At 64.2% G+C, this 26,260-nt stretch overlaps 1 protein-coding gene and 1 non-coding gene across 2 annotated transcripts in view; one reads left to right on the top strand and one right to left on the bottom strand.

Annotated features, from left to right (window-relative positions):
- The window catches only part of LOC137455654 (USP6 N-terminal-like protein), a 73,904-nt gene extending 48,626 nt beyond the window's left edge, over positions 1-25,278 (bottom strand). Inside the window, exons 1-2 of the transcript XR_010990865.1 lie at positions 25,225-25,278; positions 7,321-7,403 (exon numbers count right to left, since the gene is read on the bottom strand). The gene's annotated coding sequence lies outside the window, so the exon portion shown is untranslated. The remainder of the gene's footprint in view (positions 1-7,320; positions 7,404-25,224) is intronic.
- Positions 25,279-25,418: 140 nt separating this feature from the next.
- On the top strand, positions 25,419-25,491 carry TRNAA-AGC (transfer RNA alanine (anticodon AGC)). Its single transcript has one exon. It is a non-coding gene; the product is annotated as a tRNA-Ala (tRNA).
- Positions 25,492-26,260: the final 769 nt, after the last annotated feature.

The raw sequence follows: 26,260 nt of genomic DNA, 5'->3' as shown, positions 1-26,260 counted from the left end.
CCCCAGGTCCCCACAGGGCAGGAGGAGGCCTCAGCTGGGCTGCTCAGCTTCCATCCAGCTCATTGCAGAGCAGGCCTGGAGACAGGCACTGCAGCCAGGAGGGTACTGCTCTGGCCACCAGCAGCCTTGCTCCAAGCCAGGGCAGCCAAGTGCCAGCAGGGTGCAAGAGCTGCAGACATCCCTTGGGCAAAACCCTGCCAGCTCCTGCAGCTCAGGGGGCACCTGGGAGAGCAGCTCCACGGGGAAGGAGCTGGGAGGGCTGGGGGACAAGCAGCTGTCCAGGGAACAGCAGTGTGCCCTGGTGGCCAAGAAGCCAGTGGGGTCCTGGGGTGCATGAAGAGTGTGGCCTGCAGGGCAAGGGAGGTTCTGCTGCCCCCCTGCTCTGCCCTGCTGAGACCACAGCTGGAGCACTGGGTTCAGTTCTGGGCTCCCCAGCTCAGGAGGGACAGGGAACTGCTGGAGAGAGGCCAGGGCAGGCTGTGAGGATGCTGGAGGGCCTGGAGCAGCTGTGTGAGGAGGGAAGTCTGAGCCCTGGGGCTGAGAGCCTGCAGAGGAGCAGCCCCAGGGGGGAGCTGAGCAATGTCTATCAAAGATCTCCTTCCCTGGATTCATTCAAGCCCCCCCTAGATGTGTCCCTGGGTGCCCCTGCCCTGGCAGGGGGCTTGGGCTGGATGCTCTCTGGAGGTCCCTTCCAGCCTCTGCCATTCTGTGACTCTGTGAATTAGCCAACCCCAAGCTGCTCTCAACTGGCACTCCCCAGCCCTGCTGCTCTCACCACAGCCTCTCAAGCTGTGCTTCCAGCCAGGGCTCAGCTCTTTCACCACCTAACAGGACACTTCCTCTCCCTGCCCCCAGCCCAGCAGAGCTCCTGCAGAGGCTGAACTGCTGCCAGTCGGACAGGGAAAGCCTGCTCGAAAAATAACCCAGAGAGATCCCTTCCCAGCAGGGTGGAGGAGTGGCTAATGCACAGGAGGAGACCTGCCAGGGCAGCACAACCTCCCCAGCTGCACCAGGACCTCATCCAGCTCAGCAGGCAGACAGACAGACAGCTGCAGCTACTGAGACCTGTCCCAGCTGGAACCAGCTGGAGGGGGAAAAGGACAGAGGAAGAGCTGGAGGAGAGCAGGGGGAAGGAAGGGATGGGGGAGAGCAGGGGGATGGAAGGGTTGGGGGAGACCAGGGGGATGGAAGGGTTGGGGGAGACCAGGGGGAAGGAAGGGTTGGGGGAGAGCAGGGGGATGGAAGGGTTGGGGGAGACCAGGGGGAAGGAAGGGTTGGGGGAGAGCAGGGGGATGGAAGGGTTGGGGGAGACCAGGGGGAAGGAAGGGATGGGGGAGACCAGGGGGAAGGAAGGGATGGGGGAGAGCAGGGGGATGGAAGGGTTGGGAGAGACCAGGGGGAAGGAAGGGATGGGGGAGACCAGGGGGATGGAAGGGATGGGGGAGACCAGGGGGAGGGCTGAGGCTGCTGGAGTAAATGAAGTTTCCACCTGTTCAGGCAGGAAGAGAAGTTCCAGCACCAGCACTCAGCACCAGCGTCCCCAGAGCCCCGGCTGAGGGTCCCCAGACCCCCATCAGGGTGAGGGCTGGAGAGCATCCATCCATCCATCCATCCATCCATCCATCCATCCATCCATCCATCCATCCACATCCATCCACATCCATCCATCCATCCATCCACATCCATCCATCCATCCACATCCATCCATCCATCCATCCATCCATCCATCCACATCCATCCATCCATCCATCCACATCCATCCATCCATCCACATCCATCCATCCATCCATCCATCCATCCATCCATCCATCCATCCATCCACATCCATCCATCCATCCATCCATCCATCCATCCATCCACATCCATCCATCCATCCACATCCATCCACATCCATCCATCCATCATCAATCCACCATCCCTCCAGATCCCTCCATCCACATCCATCATCCATCCCTCCATCCACATCCAGCCAGCCAGCACCCCCAGCAGCTTGCCCAGCAGCACAGTGCCCAGGGGGGGCTGGAAGGGACCCCTGGAGCTCACCCAGCCCAGCCCCTGCCCCAGCAGGGCACCCCCAGCACCCTGCCCAGCAGCACAGTACCCAGGGGGGGTTGGAAGCTCTCCACCCCAGGAGACTCCACAACCTCTCTGGGCAGCCTGCTCCAGGCCTCCAGCAGCCTCACACCAAACAACTTTCTCCTCCTGCTCAGCTCCAACCTCCTGGCTGCCACTCTGTGCCCCTTGCTGTCCCTTGTGCTGTCCCTGGGCACCACTCAGCAGAGCCTGGCCCCAGCCTCTTGCCCCCCACAGCTCCTTTAGCTCTTGCTGAGCATTGCTCAGCTGCCCTCTGGGGCTGCTCTGCTGCAGGCTCCCAGCCCCAGGGCTCTCAGCCTTTGCTCCCCTGCCATCATGGCACTGTGGGACAGGGTTTAAGGCCATGGTGGTGTTAGGCCATGGCTGGATAAGATCTTAAAAGGCTTTTCCCACCTAAACAATTCCCTGCTCCAGTTCCCCCATTGTCCTCCCAGCCTCCAGGGCACTCTGCAGCAGTTCCCTGTCTCTCTCAGACTGAGAGGTTCAGCACTGGGCTCCTGATGTGCCCTCAGCAGGGCAGTGGAGAGGGGGAGGGGAACAAAGCCATGCCCCAGGCAGTGCAGAGCATGGATGCCACACTCAGCTCAGCAGAGCTCCTCTGCTGTCTCTCTGCAGCTCCATCTCCTGCACCAAAACCTGGATTTGCCAGGGCCACCACCCCACTGGCCTTGAGGCCCCCAGGTGCTGCTGGCTGGCAGGCTGCAGAGACCTGACAAGCTTTTATTTCACCCAACATGGCAAAGAAAGAGGCAGCAGAGCTGAGGGGGGAGCACAGGGGCAGAGCACTGAGCCACCCTGGGTGACCTGAGACAGGGAGGAGGAAGCAGAGCAGGAGGAGAAGGGCAGAGGCAGAGCACTGCTGACAGCAGCCACAAGGCCCCCATGCCATAAGCTGCCAGGGAATGGTGGCAGAGCAGGCACAGGACTCTGGGACCTTCCAGCCCCAGGCCTGGGTCTGCAGCTCTGCACCATTCTGGTGGTGAATGGTGCCACAGCCAGCTGGCAGCCAGGCACCAGTGGTGTGCCCCAGGGAGCAGTGCTGGGCTCCAGCCTGGTCAGTACCTTTATGAATGATCTGGAGGAGGGGATGGAGTCCATCAGCAGTGAATGTGCAGCTGACAGCAAGCTGGGGGCAGGAGTTGATCTGCTGGAGGGCAGAGAGGCTCTGCAGAGGGACCTGGCCAGGCTGGGCAGATGGGCAGAGGCCAAGGGCAGGAGATTGAACACATCCAAGTGCCAGGGGCTGCACATTGGCCACAGCAACCCCAGGCAGAGCTACAGGCTGGGGGCAGAGTGGCTGAGAGCAGCCAGGCAGAGAGGGACCTGGGGGTGCTGGGTGACAGCAGCTGAACAGGAGCCTGCAGTGTGCCCAGGGGGCCAAGAAGGCCAAGGGCATCCTGGCCTGCATCAGGAACAGTGTGGCCAGCAGGAGCAGGGAGGTCATTCTGCCCTGTGCTCAGCACTGCTTAGGCCACACCTTGAGTCCTGTGTCCAGTTCTGGGCTCCTCAGGTTAGGAAGGAGGTTGGGCTGCTGGAAGGTGTCCAGAGAAGGGCAAGAAAGCTGGGGAGGGGTCTGGAGCACAGCCCTGTGAGGAGAGGCTGAGGGAGCTGGGGTTGCTTAGCCTGGAGAGGAGGAGGCTCAGGGGAGACCTTCTTGCTCTCTCCAACTCCCTGCAGGGAGGTTGGAGCCAGGTGGGGGTTGGGCTCTTCTCCCAGGCAGCCAGCACCAGAACAAGAGGACACAGTCTCAAGCTGTGCCAGGGGAGGTTTAGGTTGGATGTTAGGAAGAGAGAGAGATTGGCCCTGGGAATGTGCTGCCCAGGGAGGTGGTGGAGTCCCCATCCCTGGAGGTGTTTAGGCAGAGCCTGGCTGAGGCCCTTGGTGCCATGGTTGAGTTGATCAGATGGTGCTGGGGGAGAGGTTGGACTGGAGGATCTCAAAGCTCTTTTCCAACCTGGTTCATTCTGTTCTATCCCAATGCCCCTGGCACAAGCAGATCAGTGCAGCATGAGGAAAGCCTTCTCTGCAGCCTCCCAAGGGGGGCAGGGAGGGTGGTGGTTTCCTGCCAGCTTTGTGAACCAGGAGAGTTCACTCTAAGAGCTCCAGGCTGAGTCTCTAACCCCTGCTGTCACCACCTTGCAACAGCAGCAAGGGCAGGCTCAAGGAAACCCATAGGCAAGAAGAAGGCCAAGTCCCTGTGCTGCCTTGGACAGGAAGGGGCACAAGCAGCATGGACACAAGCACAGAACAGCACAGAATGGGTTGGGCTGGAAGGGACTTGAAAGAGCATCCAGCTCCAACCCCCTGCCATGGCCAGGGGCACCTCCACCAGCCCAGAAAGGATGAACTAAGGAAAACCAAACCAACCACAAAGGATTCATCCAGGCCAATGAACACAGGGCAGAGCTCTGGAAGTGAGCTGCAGCTGCCCAGCCCCAGAGGTGCTGCCAGGCAGGGCAGAGGAGGCACCATGTGTGTGACACAGACACGGAGCAGCAGCACTCTGAGCCACCAGCTGCACACCACAGAGGTGTCCCAGCCAGGGGAGGGCTGCAGAGGCAACCCCTGCCTGCAGGGCTGGCCTGGAGAGTGCAACACAGCCTGGGCTCGATGGTCTTGGAGGCCTTTGCCAACCTTATTGATTCTGTGATCACAGAATGCCAGGAGGGGAGGGACCCCAAGGATCACAGAGCTGACAGGGCTGGGAGGGACCCCAAGGCTCAGCCAGCTCCAACCCCCTGCCATGGGCAGGGACACCTCACACCACAGCAGGTTGCTCACAGCCACCTCCAGCCTGGCTGCAAACACCTCCAGGCAGGAGGCTTCCACCACCTCCCTGGGCAGCCTGGGCCAGGCTCTCACCACCCTCCTGGCCAACAACTTCTTCCTCACAGCCAATCTCAATCTCCCCACTTCTAGTTCTGCTCCATCCCCCCAGTCCTATCCCTCCCTGACCCCCTCCAAAGTCCCTCCCCAGCTTGCTTGCAGCCCCCTGCAGCTCCTGGAAGGCCACCAGAAGGTCTCCTGGGAGCCTTCTCCTCTCCAGCCTGCACAACCCCAACTCTCTCAGGCTGTCTGCAGAGCAGAGCAGCTCCAGCCCTCTGCTCCTCCTCCTGGCCCTGCTCTGGACACCTTCCAGCCCCTCCAGAGCCTTCCTGGCACAGAGGCTCCAGAGCTGTCCCCAGAGCTGCAGCTGTGGGCTCAGCAGAGTGGAGCAGAGGGGCAGAATCCCCTCCCTGGCCCTGCTGGCCACACTTCTGCTGCTGCAGCCCAGGCTCTGCTTGGCTCTCTGGGCTGCAAGTGCTCCCTGCTGGCTCCTGCTGAGCTTCTCCTCCCCCAGCACCCCCAAAAGAGCACTTGGAGAACCACTTCCTTAGGCACAGAAGGGGCCACTGCCAAGGAGGGGCAGGAATCCCTCTGTGTCCCTCCTGTTCCCCCCAGTTTGCAACAGAGGGTAAAGCTCTGGTACCACCAAGCCTCTGCCCACCACCTGCAGCAGGAGAGGGCAGGAGAAGGACACTTCCATAGGGACATTCTGATGTTGAAAGGCCAGCAGTGCAGGGCAGAGAGCTCTCTGTGCTCTCACTGGTGTGCAGGAGGCCAGAAGAAATGAGGACATTTGGAGAGGGAGCCCAAAAGCTGCACCCACACTGCCCGAGGCCAGCCTGCCCCTGGGCACCACGGCCTGCCCCAGCTGGCAGCCCCCACCTTAAGCAGCAGCTAATGACAGCTTAAGCAGCTCAGCTGGAAGCAGGTTCAAGCCCTCCACTGCTTAAGGGCTGCTGAGGCTGATTGGTTTTCTCAGCTCTGTTAGATCCCTGCTAGAGGATCAGAGGCTGCAGAACCTCCCCTGTGGGGCCAGGCTGGGAGAGCTGGGGCTGTGCAGCCTGGAGAAGAGAAGGCTGCAGGGAGACCTCAGAGCAGCCTTGCAGTGCCTGAAGGGCTCCAGGAGAGCTGGGGAGGGACTCTGGCCAAGGGCTGGGAGTGCCAGGCTGAGGAACAATGGCTTTGAGCTGGGAGAGAGGAGACTGAGAGTGGAGAGGAGGAAGAAATTGTTGAGAGTGAGGCTGGGGAGACTCTGGCACAGGCTGCCCAGGGAGGCTGTGGCTGCCTCCTGCCTGGAGGGGTTGAGGACCAGGCTGGATGAGGCCTTGAGCAGCCTGTGCTGGTGGGAGGGGTCCCTGCCCATGGCAGGGGCTGGAGCTGGCTGAGCTCTGAGCTCCCTCCCAGCCCAGCCCCTGCTCTGGTTCTCTGACCCCCACACAGCTCAGCTCCAACTCCACCTGCTCTACCTCCTGGCATCTCTCTCTCACCATGCAGGGTGCTCCATCCAGACCTTCTCATCACACAGAGGAACCAAAGCACAGCCACCAGGCCACCCCTCAACTGCCCCACAGCTGAGCAGGCACAGCACCAGGAGGCTCAGGGAGGACACAGAGGAGCTGACCCCCCGAGAACAAGGGGAAGTACATCCAAGCCCTGTGGCTGGTGGCTTTCCAGCAGGTGTCCTGGCAGAGCCCAGCCCTGCTCCCAGCCCTGCTCCCAGCCCTGCTGCTGTGCTGTTCAAGGAACCTCAGCAGCCTCAGCTCAGGACCTGCACCACAAGCTCAGGACAGCCAGGAGGACATCAGCTCTGTCTGCTCAGCCTCCAGACATCCACAGCACACAGGCTTGGAGTCTCCAGGAGGCCAAGCAGTGGCCTCCAACCTTCTCTCCTAGGGAGCAGAGTTCTGGGCATCAGCCCACAGCAGCCTGGGCTCTTCCTCCACTGCTCAGCCACACCACAAACCAGCTGGGGATGCAGATGGGGCTCAAAAACGCTTCAGTCCACAGCAAGTTCAGTGCTGGGCCACCCAAACTGCTGTGTGGAGTCAGCAAGAAGGTGGCTCAGCTGCACAGCCAGGCCAGGAGGGCCACCAAGCAAACCTCTGCCAGCAGGACAAGGCCAGAATTCCCTCTGGCAGACAGGGAGAAGGGAGCAGGGGAGAGTCTGAGGCAGGGGGAGCTGAGCTGTGCCCAGCAGCCACACACCCCAACACTCCCCCCAGGGGAAAAGGACACATCACCTCCTCCCCAAGCTGTCCACCCCCTCCAGGCAAGGATCCTCTCACAGCCAGCTCTGACTCATGGAGCTAAGGCAGGAGGGAAGAGATGGCCAGGGGCAGGCAGCCCAGACACAGCACTTGCAGGGCACTGAGTGCTGAGGCAGGCAGCTCCTTCCCTTACCTGCTCCCTCCTCCTCTCCTCGAGTGCTTCACCAGCCACAGTTCACTGGCAGGGCAGCTTTGAGTCCAAAGCAGATGTCAGACCTGGGAAAGCAAGGGAGGAGACACTCAGCAGTGGTACAGAATCAGAGCTGCTGAGGTGGGAGGAGAGCCCTGAGCTGATCACATCCAGCTGCTCACCTGGAGTCACCATCCCATGGCCCTCAGCACCACCCCCATGCCTCTTGGCTATCTCCAGGGATGGAGACTCTACCACAGGAGGCCTTTGGTTGGCAGAGCCCTGCAAGAGCATCCAGCCCTTGACCCAGCCCTGCAGGCTCAGCACCAAACCATGGCCCTGAGCACCAGGCCCACAGCTGCTGGGGCACCCCCAGGCATGGGGACTCCAGCACTGCCCTGGGCAGCCTCTGCCAAGGGCTCAGATCCCTTCCAGGGCAGAAAGATTTCCTCCTCTCCAGCCTCAGCCTCCCCTGGGGCAGCTTGCAACCATCTCCTCTGCTCCTCTCCCTTGGCACCAAGGAGCAGAGGCTGCCCCCTCCTCACTCCAACCTCCCTGCAGGGAGCTGCAGAGAGCAAGGAGCTCTCCCTCAGCCTCCTCTGCTCCAGCCTCAACCCCCCCAGCTCCCTCAGCCCTCCTCTAGCCCAGGGGCTCCAGGCCCTTCTCCAGCCTGGCTGCCCTGCTCTGGACAGGCTCCAGCCCCTCAGGGTCCTTCCTGCAGGAGGGCCCAGAGCTGAGCACAGCACTGCAGCTGTGGCCTCAAATCCCAGTGCTGAGCACAGGGGGATGATCCCCTCCTGGCCCTGCTGCCCACCCTGCTTCTCAGCCCACAGTGTCCCAACCACCTCCCTGGGCACTGCCTACTCCAGTGCCTGAAAACCTTTCCTGTGAAAAACTTTTCCTAATGTCCAACCTGAACCTCCCCTGCCCCAACCTGAGGAAGAATCTTGGGAGAGAAAACCTGAAGTGAAACTTTAGGCTGGAACAACCCTCAGCACCCATCCAGGCTGGGGGTGAGGAGGTTGAGAGCAGCCCTGCAGAGAAGGCCTTGGGGGTGAAGCTGGGGGGGAGAAGCTGGAGAGGAGGCAGCAATGGGCACTGGCAGCACAGAAGGCCAAGGGCAGCCTGGGCTGCAGCCAAAGCAGTGTGGCCAGAGCTGGAGAGAGGATCCTGCCCCTCTGCTCCGCTCTGGGCAGACCTCACCTGCAGGGCTGGGGCCAGCTGTGGGGCACCCAGCACAAGAGAGACCTGCAGCTGATGGAGAGGCTCCAGAGGAGGCCACAGAGATGCTCAGAGGCTGCAGAACCTTTGCTGTGAGCACAGGCTGGGAGAGTTGGGGCTGTTGAGGCTGGAGAGGAGAAGGCTCCAGGCAGACCTCAGAGCAGCCTGCCAGGACCTGGAGGGGCTACAAGAAGGCTGCAGAGAGACTGTGCCCAAAGGCCTGCAGGGACAGGCCCAGGGGCAATGGCTTCAGAGCAGAGCAGATGGAGATTGGATGTGAGGAACAAGTTGTGCCCCAGGAGGCTGCTGGAACACTGCAGCAGGCTGCCCAGGGAGGTGGCTGAGGCTCCATCCCTGGAGCTGTTCCAGGGGAGGCTGCAGAGGGCTCTGGGCAGCCTGCTCCAGGGGAGGATGTCCCTGCTGGGGGCAGGGCTTGGGCTGGAGGAGCTCTGGAGCTCCCTCCCAGCCCAGAGCACTCTGTTAGTTCTGTGAGTTCTTGCCTATGCCAGAAATGAAGGAAACAGCAATCAGCTGCAGCAGCACTGCACAGCCTGGGGCAGCACAGCCTGGGGCAGCACAGCCTGGGGCAGCACAACCTGGGGCCAGCACAACCTGGGGGCAGCACAACCTGGGGGCAGCACAGCCTGGGGCAGCACAGCCTGGGGCAGCACAACCTGGGGCCAGCACAACCTGGGGGCAGCACAGCCTGGGGCAGCACAACCTGGGGCAGCACAGCCTGGGGCAGCACAACCTGGGGCAGCACAGCCTGGGGCAGCACAGCCTGGGGCAGCACAACCTGGGGCCAGCACAGCCTGGGGGTAGCACAGCCTGGGGCAGCACAGCCTGGGGGTAGCACAACCTGGGGCAGCACAACCTGGGGGCAGCACAACCTGGGGCAGCACAACCTGGGGGCAGCACAGCCTGGGGGCAGCACAGCCTGGGGGTAGCACAACCTGGGGCAGCACAACCTGGGGCAGCACAACCTGGGGCAGCACAGCCTGGGCCAGCACAGCCTGGGGGTAGCACAGCCTGGGGCAGAACAGCCTGGGGGCAGCACAGCCTGGGGGCAGCACAGCCTGGGGCCAGCACAACCTGGGGCAGCACAGCCTGGGGGCAGCACAGCCTGGGGGCAGCACAGCCTGGGGGCAGCACAACCTGGGGCAGCACAGCCTGGGGGCAGCACAGCCTGGGGGCAGCACAGCCTGGGGGCAGCACAACCTGGGGCAGCACAACCTGGGGCAGCACAACCTGGGGCAGCACAACCTGGGGCAGCACAGCCTGGGCCAGCACAGCCTGGGGGTAGCACAGCCTGGGGCAGAACAGCCTGGGGCAGCACAGCCTGGGGCAGCACAGCCTGGGGGTAGCAGAGCCTGGGCCAGCACAGCCTGGGGGTAGCACAGCCTGGGGCAGCACAACCTGGGGTAGCACAGCCTGGGGCCAGCACAACCTGGGGTAGCACAACCTGGGGGCAGCACAACCTGGGGGCAGCACAGCCTGGGGCAGCACAACCTGGGGCAGCACAGCCTGGGGCAGCACAGCCTGGGGCAGCACAACCTGGGGCAGCACAACCTGGGGGCAGCACAGCCTGGGGCAGCACAACCTGGGGCAGCACAACCTGGGGCAGCACAGCCTGGGGCAGCACAACCTGGGGCAGCACAGCCTGGGGCAGCACAGCCTGGGGCAGCACAACCTGGGGCAGCACAACCTGGGGCAGCACAGCCTGGGGCAGCACAGCCTGGGGCAGCACAACCTGGGGGTAACACAGCCTGGGCCAGAACAGCCTGGGGCAGCACAGCCTGGGGCAGCACAACCTGGGGGTAACACAGCCTGGGGCAGCACAGCCTGGGGCAGCACAACCTGGGGGCAGCACAACCTGGGGGTAACACAGCCTGGGGCAGCACAACCTGGGGCAGCACAGCCTGGGGCAGCACAACCTGGGGGTAACACAGCCTGGGGCAGCACAACCTGGGGCAGCACAACCTGGGGGCAGCACAGCCTGGGGCAGCACAACCTGGGGGCAGCACAACCTGGGGGCAGCACAGCCTGGGGCAGCACAGCCTGGGGGCAGCACAGCCTGGGGGTAGCACAGCCTGGGGGCAGCACAGCCTGGGGCAGCACAGCCTGGGGGCAGCACAACCTGGGGGCAGCACAACCTGGGGCAGCACAACCTGGGGCAGCACAGCCTGGGGCAGCACAACCTGGGGGCAGCACAGCCTGGGGCAGCACAACCTGGGGGCAGCACAGCCTGGGGCAGCACAACCTGGGGCAGCACAACCTGGGGCAGCACAACCTGGGGGCAGCACAACCTGGGGGCAGCACAACCTGGGGCAGCACAGCCTGGGGCAGCACAACCTGGGGCAGCACAGCCTGGGGCAGCACAACCTGGGGGCAGCACAGCCTGGGGGCAGCACAACCTGGGGCAGCACAGCCTGGGGGCAGCACAACCTGGGGGCAGCACAACCTGGGGGCAGCACAACCTGGGGCAGCACAACCTGGGGCAGCACAGCCTGGGGCAGCACAACCTGGGGGCAGCACAGCCTGGGGCAGCACAACCTGGGGGCAGCACAGCCTGGGGGCAGCACAACCTGGGGGCAGCACAGCCTGGGGCCAGCACAACCTGGGGCAGCACAACCTGGGGCAGCACAGCCTGGGGCAGCACAGCCTGGGGGCAGCACAGCCTGGGGCAGCACAACCTGGGGGCAGCACAGCCTGGGGGCAGCACAACCTGGGGCAGCACAACCTGGGGCAGCACAACCTGGGGCAGCACAGCCTGGGGGCAGCACAACCTGGGGCAGCACAACCTGGGGCAGCACAGCCTGGGGGCAGCACAACCTGGGGGCAGCACAGCCTGGGGGCAGCACAGCCTGGGGCAGCACAACCTGGGGCAGCACAGCCTGGGGCCAGCACAGCCTGGGGCAGCACAACCTGGGGGTAGCACAGCCTGGGGCAGCACAGCCTGGGGGTAGCACAGCCTGGGGGCAGCACAACCTGGGGGTAGCACAGCCTGGGGCAGCACAGCCTGGGGCCAGCACAACCTGGGGGCAGCACAGCCTGGGGCAGCACAACCTGGGGCCAGCACAACCTGGGGGCAGCACAGCCTGGGGGCAGCACAGCCTGGGGGCAGCACAGCCTGGGGCAGCACAGCCTGGGGGCAGCACAGCCTGGGGCACAACAGCCTGGGGCACAACAGCCTGGGGGCAGCACAACAGCCTGGGGGCAGCACAACCTGGGGCAGCACAACCTGGGGCAGCACAACCTGGGGCAGCACAGCCTGGGGGCAGCACAACCTGGGGCAGCACAGCCTGGGGCAGCACAACCTGGGGCCAGCACAACCTGGGGGCAGCACAGCCTGGGGCAGCACAACCTGGGGCCAGCACAACCTGGGGCAGCACAGCCTGGGCCAGCACAGCCTGGGGCAGCACAACCTGGGGGCAGCACAACCTGGGGGCAGCACAACCTGGGGCAGCACAGCCTGGGGCAGCACAACCTGGGGTAGCACAGCCTGGGCCAGCACAGCCTGGGGGTAGCACAGCCTGGGGCAGCACAGCCTGGGGCAGCACAACCTGGGGGCAGCACAGCCTGGGGCAGCACAACCTGGGGCAGCACAGCCTGGGGCAGCACAACCTGGGGGCAGCACAGCCTGGGGGCAGCACAACCTGGGGCAGCACAACCTGGGGCAGCACAACCTGGGGCAGCACAGCCTGGGGCAGCACAACCTGGGGCAGCACAACCTGGGGCAGCACAACCTGGGGCAGCACAGCCTGGGGGCAGCACAACCTGGGGCAGCACAGCCTGGGGCAGCACAACCTGGGGGCAGCACAGCCTGGGGCAGCACAGCCTGGGGGTAGCACAACCTGGGGCAGCACAACCTGGGGCAGCACAGCCTGGGGCAGCACAACCTGGGGCAGCACAACCTGGGGCAGCACAGCCTGGGGGTAGCAGAGCCTGGGCCAGCACAGCCTGGGGGTAGCACAGCCTGGGGCAGCACAACCTGGGGCAGCACAACCTGGGGCAGCACAGCCTGGGGCAGCACAGCCTGGGGCCAGCACAACCTGGGGCAGCACAGCCTGGGGTAGCACAGCCTGGGGCAGCACAACCTGGGGGTAGCACAGCCTGGGGCAGCACAGCCTGGGGGCAGCACAGCCTGGGGCAGCACAGCCTGGGGGCAGCACAACCTGGGGCAGCACAACCTGGGGGTAGCACAGCCTGGGGCAGCACAACCTGGGGGTAGCACAGCCTGGGGCAGCACAGCCTGGGGGCAGCACAGCCTGGGGCAGCACAGCCTGGGGGCAGCACAGCCTGGGGCAGCACAACCTGGGGCAGCACAACCTGGGGGCAGCACAACCTGGGGCAGCACAACCTGGGGCAGCACAACCTGGGGGTAGCACAGCCTGGGGGCAGCACAACCTGGGGCAGCACAACCTGGGGGTAGCACAGCCTGGGGGCAGCACAACCTGGGGCAGCACAACCTGGGGCAGCACAACCTGGGGCAGCACAACCTGGGGGTAGCACAGCCTGGGGGCAGCACAACCTGGGGCAGCACAACCTGGGGGCAGCACAGCCTGGGGGCAGCACAGCCTGGGGCAGCACAACCTGGGGCAGCACAGCCTGGGGCAGCACAACCTGGGGCCAGCACAACCTGGGGGCAGCACAACCTGGGGGCAGCACAGCCTGGGGCAGCACAACCTGGGGCAGCACAGCCTGGGGCAGCACAACCTGGGGCAGCACAGCCTGGGGCAGCACAACCTGGGGCAGCACAGCCTGGGGCAGCACAACCTGGGGGCAGCACAGCCTGGGGGCAGCACAGCCTGGGGCAGCACAGCCTGGGGGCAGCACAACCTGGGGTAGCACAACCTGGGGGCAGCACAACCTGGGGGCAGCACAGCCTGGGGCAGCACAGCCTGGGGCAGAACAGCCTGGGGCAGCACAGCCTGGGGCAGCACAGCCTGGGGGCAGCACAACCTGGGGTAGCACAACCTGGGGGCAGCACAACCTGGGGGCAGCACAGCCTGGGGCAGCACAACCTGGGGCAGCACAGCCTGGGGCAGCACAGCCTGGGGCAGCACAACCTGGGGCAGCACAACCTGGGGCAGCACAGCCTGGGGCCAGCACAACCTGGGGCAGCACAGCCTGGGGCAGCACAACCTGGGGCAGCACAACCTGGGGGTAGCACAGCCTGGGGCAGCACAACCTGGGGCAGCACAACCTGGGGCAGCACAACCTGGGGCAGCACAGCCTGGGGCAGCACAGCCTGGGGCAGCACAGCCTGGGGCAGCACAACCTGGGGGTAGCACAGCCTGGGGCAGCACAACCTGGGGCAGCACAACCTGGGGCAGCACAACCTGGGGCAGCACAGCCTGGGGCAGCACAGCCTGGGGCAGCACAACCTGGGGGTAACACAGCCTGGGCCAGAACAGCCTGGGGCAGCACAGCCTGGGGCAGCACAACCTGGGGGTAACACAGCCTGGGGCAGCACAGCCTGGGGCAGCACAACCTGGGGGTAACACAGCCTGGGGCAGCACAGCCTGGGGCAGCACAACCTGGGGGTAACACAGCCTGGGGCAGCACAGCCTGGGGCAGCACAGCCTGGGGCAGCACAACCTGGGGGCAGCACAGCCTGGGCCAGAACAGCCTGGGGCAGCACAGCCTGGGGCAGCACAACCTGGGGGTAACACAGCCTGGGGCAGCACAACCTGGGGCAGCACAGCCTGGGGCAGCACAACCTGGGGGTAACACAGCCTGGGGCAGCACAACCTGGGGCAGCACAACCTGGGGGCAGCACAGCCTGGGGCAGCACAACCTGGGGCAGCACAACCTGGGGGCAGCACAGCCTGGGGCAGCACAACCTGGGGGCAGCACAACCTGGGGGCAGCACAGCCTGGGGCAGCACAGCCTGGGGGCAGCACAACCTGGGGCAGCACAGCCTGGGGCAGCACAGCCTGGGGGCAGCACAACCTGGGGCAGCACAACCTGGGGCAGCACAACCTGGGGGCAGCACAACCTGGGGGTAGCACAACCTGGGGCAGCACAACCTGGGGGCAGCACAACCTGGGGGCAGCACAACCTGGGGGCAGCACAGCCTGGGGCAGCACAACCTGGGGGCAGCACAGCCTGGGGCAGCACAACCTGGGGCAGCACAACCTGGGGGCAGCACAACCTGGGGGCAGCACAACCTGGGGCAGCACAGCCTGGGGCAGCACAACCTGGGGCAGCACAACCTGGGGCAGCACAACCTGGGGGCAGCACAGCCTGGGGCAGCACAACCTGGGGGCAGCACAGCCTGGGGGCAGCACAGCCTGGGGCAGCACAGCCTGGGGCAGCACAACCTGGGGGCAGCACAGCCTGGGGGCAGCACAACCTGGGGCAGCACAGCCTGGGGGCAGCACAACCTGGGGGCAGCACAACCTGGGGGCAGCACAACCTGGAGCAGCACAACCTGGGGCAGCACAGCCTGGGGCAGCACAACCTGGGGGCAGCACAGCCTGGGGCAGCACAACCTGGGGGCAGCACAGCCTGGGGCAGCACAACCTGGGGGCAGCACAGCCTGGGGCAGCACAGCCTGGGGCAGCACAGCCTGGGGCAGCACAGCCTGGGGGCAGCACAGCCTGGGGCCAGCACAACCTGGGGCAGCACAGCCTGGGGCAGCACAGCCTGGGGCAGCACAGCCTGGGGCAGCACAACCTGGGGGTAGCACAGCCTGGGGGCAGCACAACCTGGGGGTAGCACAGCCTGGGGCAGCACAGCCTGGGGCCAGCACAACCTGGGGGTAGCACAGCCTGGGGGCAGCACAACCTGGGGGCAGCACAGCCTGGGGCAGCACAACCTGGGGGTAGCACAGCCTGGGGGCAGCACAACCTGGGGGCAGCACAGCCTGGGGCAGCACAACCTGGGGCCAGCACAACCTGGGGGCAGCACAGCCTGGGGGCAGCACAGCCTGGGGCAGCACAGCCTGGGGGCAGCACAGCCTGGGGGCAGCACAGCCTGGGGCACAACAGCCTGGGGCACAACAGCCTGGGGCACAACAGCCTGGGGGCAGCACAACCTGGGGCAGCACAACCTGGGGCAGAACAGCCTGGGGCAGCACAACCTGGGGCAGCACAACCTGGGGCAGCACAACCTGGGGCAGCACAGCCTGGGGGCAGCACAACCTGGGGCAGCACAGCCTGGGGGCAGCACAGCCTGGGGCAGCACAACCTGGGGCAGCACAGCCTGGGGGCAGCACAGCCTGGGGGCAGCACAGCCTGGGGCAGCACAACCTGGGGCAGCACAGCCTCCCCCTGCCCAGCTGGCTGGGGCCAGCACAGCCAGGGAAAGGTGGCCAGGTGTGACCCTCACCATCAGGGCCCAGGACTGGTGAGGAAGGGACTCCTGAAGCATGCAGTGAGCCTGACAGAGATCCTGAGCTGGCCCAAGATCTCCATCCCTGCCTGCACAGCTGCTGTGCAGAGGAGCAGCAGCTGCAGGAGCAGCCTGTGGGCTGCAGATGGCTTCCCAGCTGCTGCCAGGTCACCAGGGGGCCTGCACCCCACTGCTGAGCCAGCAGAACTGCCCCCAGGCTTCCCACAGCAGGAGGCACAAAAGCCCAACCACTGCTGAGGAAACTGAGCCCAATGCTGCTCTCAGGCTGCCAGCAGGGCCCCAGCCCTAAAGGAGATCAGATTTGTGCTGCTGGGCATGGAGGCAAGGCTGGCACCAGGGTGCCATGCAGAAGGCTTAGCAGCCCCAGCACCTGCTTCCCCTCCACACAACCCCAGAACCCAGCCTGCAAGGGACCCCTGGAGCTCCCCCAGCCCAGCCCCTGCCCCAGCAGGGCACCCCCAGCAGCTTGCCCAGCAGCACAGTGCCCAGGGGGGGTTGGAAGCTCTCCACCCCAGGAGACTCCACAACCTCTCTGGGCAGCCTGCTCCAGGCCTCCAGCAGCCTCACCCCAAACAACTTTCTCCTCCTGCTCAGCTCCAACCTCCTGGCTGCCACTCTGTGCCCCTTGCTGTCCCTTGTGCTGGCCCTGGGCACCACTCAGCAGAGCCTGGCCCCAGCCTCTTGCCCCCCACAGCTCCTTTAGCTCTTGCTGAGCATTGCTCAGCTGCCCTCTGGGGCTGCTCTGCTGCAGGCTCCCAGCCCCAGGGCTCTCAGCCTTTGCTGCTCCCAGGGACACAGTCATCTTCATGGACCCCTTTTCCCCCCAGCCTTGGGCTGCTGAGAAGGCAAATCATCAGCTGAGCTCTAAAAGCTGGGGGCAAGCACCTCCTTTGCCTGACTTTTGGGGCAGCACAGCACCAGGGAGGCTGCAGGGGCAGCTCCTCTGAGCACAGCTGAAGGCTGCTGGCTCCTGTGTTTGATTTCCAGGAGCTGAGCCACAAGGAGAGCTAAAAATATCCCAATTAACCATTTGTTTGCAAGAGGAGCTCTGCTGCTGCTGCTGCCAGCAGGGTGTTAGACAGCTGCCAACAGGAAGATGTGGTCTGCAAAGACAAGAAGCCAACTGGGAAAGCAGCTGGCCAGGCCTCCAGGCTGGATCCAAGGCATTTTCCAGAGGCTAGCCTAAGCTCCAAACTTCTCCAGCTGCTCAAGGAACAGAGTGCCTGAGGCTGGAAGGGACCTCCAGAGATCATCCAGGCCAAGCCCTCTGCTAAAGCTGGGCACCCACAGCAGCCTGCCCAGGAGCACAACCACAGAATCATCACCCTCAGCAGAAGTCTCTCTGCAGCCTTCCTGCAGGATCCCTTCAGCTCCTGGCAGCAGCTCTGAGGTGCCCCTGGAGCCTTCTCCTCTGCAGGCTGCACAGCCCCAGCTCCCTCAGCCTGTGCTCCCAGCAGAGCTGCTCCAGCCCTGGCAGCATCTCTGTGGCCTCCTCTGGACTCTCTCCAGCATCTCTGAGCGCTGCTGGGGACAGCAGAGCTGGAGGCAGGACTGGAGGTGAGGTCTGAGCAGAGCCCAGGGGCAGAATCCCCTCCTGGGCAGTGTCTGGGGGAGGGTTTGGAATGTGCCCAGAGCAGAGCCTTTGGCAGCTTTGTGGTGGGAGCCCCAGCAGGCATCAGCCCTGCCCTGCCCTGCCTGCAGCCCTGCCCTGCCTGCAGCCCTGCCCTGTGCAGCCTCTCCTGGCTCAGCTGAGTCCTCCCATGGGGCAGGCTGCAAGCAGCACACTGCCTGGGGGTCAGAGGCAGGGCAGAGGGCCAGGGAGGCTGTGGGGCTGAGGCTCTGCTCTCAGGCAGGGGCAGCAGCGATTGTAGGCACCAGCTGAGGCTCACAGGGCAGGAGAGGAGCCACTGCAGCCTGCCCAGGGCGGCCAGCAAATCCCTGAGCCCTGCCAGCCTTGCATCCCTGCCCTGGCACCAGGCTGCCAGGGCTGCAATTAGCAGGCAGGAGGCTGCAGGCTCCACGCTGGGCAGAGGCAGCCTGGGCTGGCAGCGCTCCAGCCCCAGCACACAGCTCCTGCAGCCTCACCCCATGACCAGGGCCAGCCAAACAAAAGGAACAAGCCCCAACTGTCCAGGGCCATCAATATCCTTCTAGGAACATGCAGGCCTCTTGCCAGCTCTCCCCAGCCCCAGCTCAGCTCTGCTGCAGCAGCGTGGGGCTGGCACGTGCAGGGATGCCAGGCTGGGGCACGGCTGGGGCTCAGGCAGGCACCCAGAGAGCTGGCATCTGCCCTCTGCCTCTGCCCAGAGCCACTGCTGAGGGGGCCCAGCCAAACAGTACCCTCCTGGAGCTGAAGGGATCCTGCAGGAAGGCTGCAGAGAGACTTTTGCTGAGGGGGTCTGGAGCCAGGCCAAGGGGGAATGGTTTGGAGCTGAGGCAGGGCAGGGTTAGAGTGGAGCTGAGGAAGAAGTTCTGCAGTGTGAGGCTGGGGAGGCTCTGGCACAGGCTGCCCAGGGAGGCTGTGGCTGCCTCCTGCCTGGAGGTCCTCAGGACCACGCTGGATGAGGCCCTGAGCAGCCTGTGCTGGTGGGAGGTGTCCCTGCCCATGGCATAGAAGCAGAGAATCATTCCTGCTGGCAAAGGCTTTTCAGCTCACCCAGCCCAACCACTCCCTAACAGTGCCCCTTGGCCTAGCCCCACAGCCCCTCCTGAGCAGTCCCTCCCCAGCCTGCCTGCAGCTCCCCTGCAGGTATTGAGCTGCAGCTCTGAGCTCTCCCTGCAGCCTTCTCCTCTCCAGGCTGCACAGCCCCAACCCTCCCAGCCTGTGCCCACAGCAGAGCTGCTCCAGCCTCTGAGCATCTCTGTGGCCTCCTCTGGCCCCTCCCCAGCAGGTCCCTGTCCCTCCTGTATGAGGATGCAGCAGGTCCCTGTCCCTCCTGTATGAGGATGCAGCAGGTCCCTGTCCCTCCTGTATGAGGATGCAGCAGGTCCCTGTCCCTCCTGTATGAGGATGCAGCAGGTCCCTGTCCCTCCTGTATGAGGATGCAGCAGGTCATCCTGCCACAAAGCTGCACAGCTTCAGTGCCTCTGGGGCTGCTCCTTGCACACAGCAGCTGCAGGTTTCTCTAGCTGGAGGTTTTCATCCAGTCCCCCCCATGAGGTCTCCCTGAAAGGAGGCTGGAGCCAGGTGGGGTTGATCTCTTCTCCCTCATAAGGAGTGACAGGAGGAGAGGCAATGGCCTCCAGTTACACCAAGGCAGGTTTAGCTCAGACATGAGAAGAAACTTCTTGGCTGAAAGGGTTCCCCAAGCCTGGCACAGGCTGCCCAGGGAGGTGGCTGAGTCCCCATCCCTGGAGGTGCTGAAACGATGCAGAGCTGTGGTGCTGAGGGTCCCCAGCCTTGGTAGAGTTGGAGAGTGATTGGGCTGGATGCTCTGAAGGGCTTTGCCAACAGAAATGACTCTGTGGTTCCCTACCAATCCCTGCCACAGCCACCCTCAGCCCTGTCTCAGCCCAGGAGATGTTCATCCCACTGCCTGCTGCCCCCCAGGGCAGCCCTGGGGGGGTCAAGGTCAGAGCCATGAAGCTTTCCTAGCAAACCTGTCTGGACTGGATGGCCTTGCAGGGCTTTTCCAGCTGAAGCCATCCCATTCTGCTTCACCCTGTGACCCCATGTCCTTGGCAGGGAGGGAGCACACAGAGGCTCACCAGCACTGAGCAACCTCCACCTCAGGCATGGAGGCCTGGGGCACACAGCAGGGCCAAAGCAAGCAGAGAAGAAGCTCACTGGCAGAGCACAGAGGCTGCCCTTACAGTAGCTGGAGCTGTGGGAGCTGAACTGCTCTTGCCTGTCATTAAAATGCAGGGGAGCAGAGCAGAGGAAGCACTCCAGCAGGTCTGAGTGCCCAGGCCAGGCTGCACACGCTCCTGGGAGTCAGTTCAGCTCCAAGGAGGAAAGGAAAAAGGGCAAAACAAGGAGGCTCTGCTGTGAGAACAGCTCCTGCACAGGCCTGCTGCTGAGCCACACAGGCAGCAAGGGGAGGAGAGCAGGGCTGGGGAGCCAGGCAGGAACACAGCTGTGCCAGGCAGGCAGGCAGGGACAGCCCACACCCCAGCACAGCTCTGCACAGCACAGACACAATCCTCTGCCCCAGCCCTGCAGACCTGACCTGGTGGTCTGCAATCCCTGAGCTGCTGCAACCCTGTGACCAGGCCAAGGGCCAGAGAGAGACCCTGCAGCAGCTCCCAGCTCTCACAGTCACAGACTGCTCTGGGCTGGAAAAGGCCTCCAGGCTCACCCAGTCCAACACCAGCCCAGCCCCACCATGGCCACCAAACCCTGCCCCCAGGAGCCATGGCCACAGGAACCCCTCCAGCCATGGGGACTCCACCACCTCCCTGGGCAGCCTCTGCCAGGCCCTGACCACTCTGACACCAAAGACATTTCTCCTCCTCTCCAACCCAAGCCTCCCCTGGCACAATTCCAGGCCAGTTCCTCTCCTTCTGTCCCCTGGGACTGGGGAGCAGAGCCCAGCCCCCAGCTCCCTGCAGCCTCCTCTCAGGGAGCTGCAGAGAGCAATGAGGTCTCCCTCAGCCTCCTCTGCTCCAGGCTGAACCCCCCCAGCTCCCTCAGCTGCTCCTCCCCAGCCCTGCTCTCCAGACCCTTCCCCAGCTCTGTTGCCCTTCTCTGGCCCTGCTCCAGCCCTCAATGTCCTTCTGGCAGTGAGGAGCCCAGAACTGAGCCCAGCCCTCAAGCTGTGCCCTCCCCAGTGCCCAGCCCAGGGGCACCATCCCTGCCCTGCTCCTGCTGCCCACAGCATTGCTGCTCCAGGCCAGGCTGCTGCTGCCCTTCTTGCCCCCCTGGGCACTGCTGGCTCAGCTTCAGCTGCTGGCACCCAGCACCCCCAGGGCCTCTCCTGCTGGGCAGTTTGCAGCCACTCTGCCCCCAGCCTGGAGCCTTCCTGGGGTGTCTGTGACCCAAGTGCTTGCCCCAGCCCTTGGCCTTGCTGAGCCTCATCCTCTCTATTTTCTGCATATTATGGGGGGGGAAAGGCCCTGTGCAAGATTCCAGGGCCTGCAGGTGAGGGTGAGGGGAAGGGGCAGGAGGCTGTAGGCAGGAGAAGCCACCCAGGGGCAAAGCTCTTCAGGCTGGCAGCCCGGGGAGCAGCTCAGCCAAGTAAAGGACTCTGCTTTGAGATGCTGATAAAGGTAAGGAGCCCTCAGCAGGGTGAGCCCAGCGCCAAGATAAGGAAGCAGACTGCAGCCTGGGTGGGGCTGGTGCCAGTTTGGGCACTGCTGAGGCCCTTGGGAAAGATAAAGGAGCAAAGGGGGGAGGTATGGGGGGGTGTGGGGGGGTCTCTCCTGACACGGCTGGGGGACAACCCTCCCTCCACTGGAAGGCAACCAAGAAGGAAGCTGACAACCCTGAACACAGCAGATGAAAGACAGGAGAGCTTCTGCAGAGCTGAGATCTTGCCTCACAGGCACCTCAGGGACATAGACTGAGGGTGGGGAGACCCTGGCCCGGGGAGCCCAGAGAGGTGGGAGATGCCTGATCCCTGGAATCATGCCATGGAAGGTTGGATGAGCCTCTGAACCCTGAGCTAGCTGAAAATGTTCCTCTTGACTGCAGGGGCTTGCAGCAGGTGACCTTTTAATGATCCCTTCCAAGCCAAACCATTCCATAATTCTGAGCCACAGCTGGCACTGGGCTGGGAGGGAGCCCCCAGGGGCATCCTGTGCCACCCCCTGCCATGGGCAGGGACAGCTCCAGCCAGAGCCCAGAGCAGGCTGCCCAGGGACACAGCCAGGCTGAGCCTGAATGGCTCCAGGGATGGAGCCTCAACCACCTCCCTGGGCAGCCTGGGACAGAGTCTCCCCAGCCTCCCTGGGCACAACTCCCTCCTGAGCTCCAACCTGACTCTGCCCTGTTCCAGTTCCAAACCCTTGCCCCTTGGCCTATCCCCACAGCCCCTCCTGAGCAGTCCCTCCCCAGCTGCCTGCAGCTCCCCTGCAGGTATTGAACTGCAGCTCTGAGGTCTGCCTGCAGCCTTCTCCCCTCCAGGCTGAGCAAGGCCCTACATTAGCATGTTGAAAAAGACACAAGAGGAGGACATCTGAAATTCCAAGTTGGTAAAACTTCATTCAGAGGAAGCCATTAAGCAAACTCTGCAAGAGGCAGCAGCACATTCACAGACCAGAAGCTGTCCTGGAGAAAAGCAGCAAACCCTCTGGTGCTGTCTGCAGAGGAGAAGGCTCCCAGGAGACCTTCTGGTGGCCTTCCAGGAGCTGCAGGGGGCTCCAAGCAAGCTGGGGAGGGACTTTGGAGGGTGTCAGGGAGGGATAGGACTGGGGGGGATGGAGCAGAACCAGAAGTGGGGAGCTTGAGATTGGCTGTGAGGAAGAAGTTGTTGGCCAGGAGGGTGGTGAGAGCCTGGCCCAGGCTGCCCAGGGAGGTGGTGGAAGCCTCCTGCCTGGAGGTGTTTGCAGCCAGGCTGGAGGTGGCTGTGAGCAACCAACCTGCTGTGGTGTGAGGTGTCCCTGCCCATGGCAGGGGGATGATCCTTGGGGTCCCTCCCAACCCTAAGAGTTTGTGATTCTGTGACATCTTTGTTTCTGCTGCAAAGCTGTTGAGCTGTTGGAGTATTACATCAGGAACTCCAAGTCTGCAGGAGGAGAGCTCAGCAAATGCAGGAACTTCTCCATCAGAGGAAGAACTAAGGCAAATCCCTTGGGAAGGGTGTACAAGTGAGCAGAGAGGAGGCTGGAATCCAACAGAACAATGACCTGAACACAGCCAAGGCAGCAGGACAAAAGCACTGCAGAAAAGCAGATGGTGGAGAGCACCCAGGAGGTCATGGAGCAGCAGCAGGCCCAGTGCTGCATCCATCCTCCCTGAACCCAGTGCTGCTCAGTCATGTCCTGAGAACAGGCTGGGGATGGGCATCACTACCTGCAGCCCTGCCAGGTGTGCCAGGGCTCTGAGGCTGCCCAAGCAGCAAGGTGTTAAGCAGCCACCCCTGAGGTTAGACAGCAGAAGTGTTTTGCATCCTGTGGGTTCAGAGGCATTTGGTGTTGGCTTCACCACTGCTCAGTTCTGCCTTTTCTTCTGCAGGAAGATGACAGCTGATGAAAAACTCCCCAGGAGGCAGCAGTGGTCCCTGGCAGCCCAGAGCCAGCTGAGTGCTGAGCTGCAGCCAGAGCAGGGAGAGCAGCAGCACAGGGAGGGGATTCTGCCCCTCTGCTCTGCTCTGCTCAGCCCCCACCTGCAGCACTGCCTCCAGCTCTGGGGCCCCCAGCACAAGAAGGACCTGGAGCTGCTGGAGAGGCTCCAGAGGAGGCCACCAAGGTGAGCAGAGGCTGCAGAACCTCCCCTGTGGGGCCAGGCTGGGAGAGCTGGGGCTGTGCAGCCTGGAGAAGGCTTCAAGTAGTCCTTAGAGCAGCCCTCCAGTACATGAAGAGGGCTCCAGGAGAGCTGGGGAGGGACTCTGGGCAAGGGCTGGGAGTGCCAGGCTGAGGAACAATGGCTTTGAGCTGGGAGAGAGGAGACTGAGAGTGGAGAGGAGGAAGAAATTGTTGAGAGTGAGGCTGGGGAGACTCTGGCACAGGCTACCCAGGGAGGCTGTGGCTGCCTCCTGCCTGGAGGGGTTCAGGACCAGGCTGGATGAGGCCCTGAGCAGCCTGTGCTGGTGGGAGGTGTCCCTGCCCATGGCAGGGGGCTGGAGCTGGCTGAGCTTTGAGCTCCCTTCCAACCCAACCCCTGCTGTGATCCTATGAGAGGGGAAGAACAGTGAGCAGGAGCCAGCCAAGTGCCAGTGACAGCTCTGTAACTGCTCCCTGCTGCTGCTGCCAGAGCTCCTCACGATCCTCCCAAGGCCAGGAGCAGCCTCCTCTTCCTCAGCGCAGCAGCAGCAGGCAAAGGTCCCCAGGCTCTCCCTCTCTCTGCTTCACACTCCCTGATGCAGCTCATCTTCTTCCCTTGCCAGCAACACTGCACCAAACCCTGGGAGCCTCTGCAGCTCCCCAGGAGGCTCCAGACCTGCCCTCACCCACCCCTGAGAGGCGCCCAGAGACCCCTGCTCCAGACCCAGCATCTCCCTTCTCCTCCTGCTGGGCCCCCGATGATGTCCTAACTCTCCTGGAGCACAGGAGCAGGGGAACCACTTCCTGAGGAGCAGCCCTCACGCTGCACCACGCTGCCACAATTCCCCTCCGGGGGTGCTGCCTGCCAAGGGTTCATCACAGGGCAAGAGGAGAGAACCAGCTCTGAGCTGCAGCTTCCCAAACTCGGGCACTTGAGCTGCCACATCTCCAACTGGACCAAGGACCAACCCTGCCTGTCCCAGCAGCTGCACCCCGGGCAGCAGGCATCCCGCGGGCTCCCTCCACTGCCCAGCGGGCACCCAGGCCGTACCTGTGCCACCCCTCGTGTCCTGAGAGCAACAGGGTTGGAGAGGGCAGGTGAAGCTTCACCACCCCCTCCCCCCAAGCCCTCTGCCCTTTGCAGCTCCCCCAAAGCACTCAGCCCTTTGCAGCCCCCCAAAGCCCTCAGCCCTTTGCAGCCCCCCCAAAGCACTCAGCCCTTTGCAGCCCCCCCAAAGCACTCAGCCCTTTGCAGCCCCCCCAAAGCACTCAGCCCTTTGCAGCCCCCCCCAAAGCACTCAGCCCTTTGCAGCCCCCCCAAAGCACTCAGCCCATTGCAGCCCCCCCAAAGCACTCAGCCCTTTGCAGCCCCCCCAAAGCACTCAGCCCTTTGCAGCCCCCCCAAAGCACTCAGCCCTTTGCAGTTCCCCCCAAAGCCCTCAGCCCTTTGCAGCCCCCCCACAGCACTCAGCCCTTGGCAGTTCCCCGTAAGCTCTCAGCCCGGGGCAGCCCTCCCCCCTTGCCGTGCACACGGAGCCCATCGCAGCCTTGCCGAGGCGCCGCTGAGAGGCTGGGAGGGGCGCAGCGCACAGCCCCCTCCCTCCCGCACCTCTTGCCGTCCCATTGCGGGGTGCCCCCGACCCGCGGCAAACCCCTCTCCGCCCCGGGGCACGCCGCCTTCTGCAGCGCCCCCGGTGCCCCCGGCCTGGTGCGCGGCCCCCCCGGTGCCCCCCGCGGGGCACATGCCCTTTGCAGCCGCCCCCGCCCGGTGCTTCTCCACGCCCGCTCCGCTCGGGCTCCGCAAGCCGCCGCGTCCCCGGGCGGACCCCGCCGCGCACGCCCGTGCCCCTCCGCTCTGCCCCTCCCCACCTCCTCCTCCTCCTCTCCCTCCTCGCTCCCCTCCTCTCCTCCCCCCCCCCCGGCCCGCTCCCGTTGTTCCCCGCTCCGCTCCCCTCCGCTCCTCACCGCGGGGCGCCGCGCGGGCCAACGCGAGCTCCCGGTCCCGCCGCGCATCCTCCGCCGCCGCTGCTGCGCAGGCGCAGTACCAGACACCCCCACCCCCCCCGCGCCTTCCCCCGTCGGGACGTGGAAGCAGCGGCACCACCCGGACTCCGGCGGGAAGAGCACAGAAGGGAGGCGGAAGAGCGGCTGACTGTAGAGGGGAATTAGCTCAAATGGTAGAGCGCTCGCTTAGCATGCGAGAGGTAGCGGGATCGATGCCCGCATTCTCCACGCCTTTTTCCGCCCCCAGCGGGAGCTTTGCTTTTACCCCGCGAAGGTTCCTCGGCACCGGGGCAAGGAAGCACAGAGCCCTTGCGGCTGGAAGAGAGCGCCAAGGTCCAGCCGGCAGCCCAGAGCGGCCAGGCACCGCTCAGCCACACCGCAACGGCTTAAAAACCCCTCCAGGGGTGGGGACTGCCCCCCTGCCCCGGGCAGCCTGGGCCAGGCCTGCACAGCCCCAGGGAGGAAGAAGCTGTTCCTCATGGGCAACCTAAACCTCCTCTGGCACAGCTGGAGGCCAAGGAAGGAGAGCTCCTCAGCCTCCTTTCCTGCAGGTCCCCCCGAGCCCCTCCCAGAGCTGTGCTCCTCTTCAAGAGCACTTTGCCTTTCCTTTTAATTCCTTCATTTCCTATCTGGTTCCATAGAAGTCCCACAGATACTTCTGATAACCTCTGCTTCAGGCAAGCAGAGCACTGCCAGCAGCATGCAGGGCACTGCAAGAGGACCTTCTGCTTCCTCACTTAATGCTAGACAAAGCCAGCATCCCTCCAGCCCCATCCCAGGGCAGCTCCAGCCCCATCCCACTGCAGCTCCAGCCCCATCCCAGAGCAGCTCCACTGCAGCTCCAGCCCCATCCCAGCTCCAGCCCCATCCCACTGCAGCTCCAGCCCCATCCCATCCCAGCTCCAGCCCCATCCCTGCTCCAGCCCCATCCCATCCCAGCTCCAGCCCCATCCCAGCTCCAGCCCCATCCCACTGCAGCTCCAGCCCCATCCCACTG

The sequence above is a fragment of the Melanerpes formicivorus genome, unplaced genomic scaffold (genome assembly GCF_026170545.1).
Source record: "Melanerpes formicivorus ecotype bairdi unplaced genomic scaffold, bMelFor1.0.p_v2 SCAF_103, whole genome shotgun sequence".
NCBI classification, from domain to species: domain Eukaryota; kingdom Metazoa; phylum Chordata; class Aves; order Piciformes; family Picidae; genus Melanerpes; species Melanerpes formicivorus.
Note: the sequence above shows the minus strand (reverse complement) of the source record. Positions and strands in the feature narration are given on the sequence as shown.